We start from the raw sequence: 3163 nt of genomic DNA on the forward strand, positions 1-3163 counted from the left end.
GTCACAGTACGAACTGAGTGAATGATAGTCACAAAGCTGCCAATAAAACATAGTTTTAACATTACAATAAGCTTACTTTAAGCGCGTTACGGTTAAAAAAGTCAATGTAAGGTTAAAATAATATTGTTTTGAGAGGTTGTGGTAGGCCCCCTGGTCTGAAACTATAGAATTTCATTAGAGATTTATAGAGTTATTCGGAATTTGTGTGCAAAATTTTAATTTCAAATCCATGAGCTTCCCGTTGATGGACAAGATCGTGATGAAACTGCACATCGAGATTCATAACACTCGGGAAACGTGTGAAAGTTTCCAACTCGCGTTGCGCCTAAACTCTTGCCTGAGAGGAGACCCGTACCCAGCAGTGGAACGTACAAAATGGATTCATGACACAGACATATATATGTCAGTGGTTCATGATAATGATGCAATAGTTTGCGTTTAAAAATTTAAGGAAGCGAGAGACGTAGTAAGATAAACAGTATTGTAATTAGTCATAATTTGGATAACTTATCAATAGCTTATCAAAGTATTACAACACAATAAATCAGTTATTACAATCAATTATCAGATAACTTTTATCTGATACTTAAATTTGTATAGTTTTGACGATGTCCGTGACCTCGCGTTTAGCACTTAGATCGCTTAATTTGGAGGTCTCGATAAGACCAATTTAGATACTTTATATCCATGTTTCCGTTTTGCTCAGCCGTATGTGTGTTTAATATATTTTTGTTTGGGCTTTGGAAGAATATCACCGAGGGCAATGCGCTTCATAGTCCTTGGTAGCTATTATGCATTGACTTACCAATAAATGGTCGTCTGGTTCGCGCTAAAAAGTGTACGCACTTGCAGCGCGTTAAAATCGCATACAGAGCGTCAATCGCGCAACAGTCTTCGTTTGTTCGACTGACAGCGCGGTTGTCAATAATGCAGTACCAATAATAATAACTTATAAAAATTACTGCAGTAAAGCGTAAAAACAGGATATTGTATAATATTTTCTCATTTAAAAGTGTTATTTTGTACAGTTTTACAGTATTTAATTTATTTAATCGTAAATATAAATGACAAAAGCACACAAAATAATCAAATAGCCGACTGGTCTTTAGCTACACATTGCATGCGCAAAAGATGGAAAGAGATAAACTTCTTGGTCATTTTCAATTGTTCGAACCACAAGCGATTGAAATGTTTAGAACAAAGAAACTCTTTGATTATAAAATTATTTTTAAAATGATTTTTTTATTAAACGTGAGAAATAACTAACAAAATATTGTTGTACTCGTTTTATGGCTTGGGATTACCTATCAGAAGTCAGAAATAACATTAGCTCGAATTTTCATAATGTCAAATGTATTTTTTTATGAAGAGTACAAAACAAAAGCTAATTTTGGCTTTGTGAAAAGCATCAAAATTACTCGAAAGCGTAACGGTTTTATTATAAGTTAGTTTTCGGAATAACTTGTACAAAACTCGACATAATAATATATATATATATATAATATATAAAAATTAATTAATATTTACGAGAAAGGCAACTCCATTACTCTTGTGTTCAAGTAACTTTCAGTCGAAGCTAAATATGGTACATTTTGTTAAGCATTGACCTGTTAAGTTTCTAGTAGAAGCTGAATATCATGGTGTTTTTGGGCCCTTAAATTGTTGCAACCAAAATTAGGCAGTACTGCAATGACGTTACAATTTAAATTAAATGTTTTAGTTTTTTATATTTCGTTACATGTCACTACGTTTGTATAGGTTAACTTCGGACAGTTTTTTCGTGGTTTTTGTATTAGACCCTATGTTCATTTATTGGTAGGTCAATGCTATTATGTTATAATTATTAATACAAAGATCGAACACTTCGGTCCGGCTGGATTCGAACCAACGTCTTCTAGCAAACCGCGCACGACGTTATGCCAAATAAATACGGAACGAACCAGCGGACCTTACGAATTTTTCTATGTGCTTGTTGCAGATATTCGTTTTTGATGTTTTAACGACTTTTTTGGCGTAGCGCCATCTATTTTTTCTATAACAAACTAGAGGAGTAAGTTCACAAAAAATAATTAGGCATTTCTTTTTCTGCGTTGTATTGAACGCCAAACTATCTGTCGCTCTGGGTGTTCAGGATAGTACTACCCCCGATTTATTTAATTACTCCACTGTCCACACATTCTATAGTTTCAGACCAGGTAACTGTTGTGATTGTCTTTCTTAGTTTATACCAGTGATGTAAGCATAGTAATTATTATTATTATGGCTTGTTCAGCGTCGGTGCTGCTTCATCACCGTTACCAGCAACTTTGTTGTGATTACCGCTAATTACAGCTCAGAGTCAATAGGATACCAGAACCTGTACGATTATCAAAGCTTCAATTATTTTTACCTCCTCTGGCTGGAGAAGATGTGAGCCTAGGAAAGAAAAACAGCTTTAGGAAGAGCAAATATTTGAAGGTTATATCCAGTCCCTGCCTTTACTTGCGTTGAGGTTAGCCGTTGTAGTACATTTAGGGCCGTATTCTAGAACTCTACTCAATGCTCAAGTCAGGATTTGAGTATGGTTTAAAGCACTCGAAATCATACTCAACTCCCTGCCATTAGGGAGCATTGAGTAGAGTTCTAGAATACGACTCTTAGACTATATGTATTTATACGCAACTGCAACATGTGCAGCGTATTGCTTTGGTTAGCAATTAAGTTTGCATTTTATTATAAATTGTATTATTTTGTCACTTATATTATGGAGACCGAACAATAAAAATATATCTTTAAACCAACGTATTTCACTCTATCACCTTCGACCATCCTAATAATGAGATATATATAAATATATTCTTCACGATGTCCGGTGTCGTAGGCGTTAGTCTGGGTTTTTAAGTTTTTTTTATAACATGATGTGACGAAACGAACAAGTCGTGCGCCTGATGGTAACCTGTGTAGGTTGTGTGTAGGGGACAGTCGTGTGGCTGTCCATAACAGTTACAGTGCCACTCAGAGCTTCAAATCGCAAAGATCCGAGGTGCACTGTCACTGCACGTCACCGTGAGACATAAGTTGACAAGTCCCATATGCCTGTGATTTCATCAGCATCTTTACCGTTCAAAACCGGAAAACAATAATGCTCAATTACTGCTTGGCGGCAGAAATAGGTACAGTGGCA

This window comes from Hyposmocoma kahamanoa, unplaced genomic scaffold (genome assembly GCF_003589595.1).
Source record: "Hyposmocoma kahamanoa isolate Upper Pololo Valley unplaced genomic scaffold, ASM358959v1 117, whole genome shotgun sequence".
Lineage (NCBI taxonomy): Eukaryota > Metazoa > Arthropoda > Insecta > Lepidoptera > Cosmopterigidae > Hyposmocoma > Hyposmocoma kahamanoa.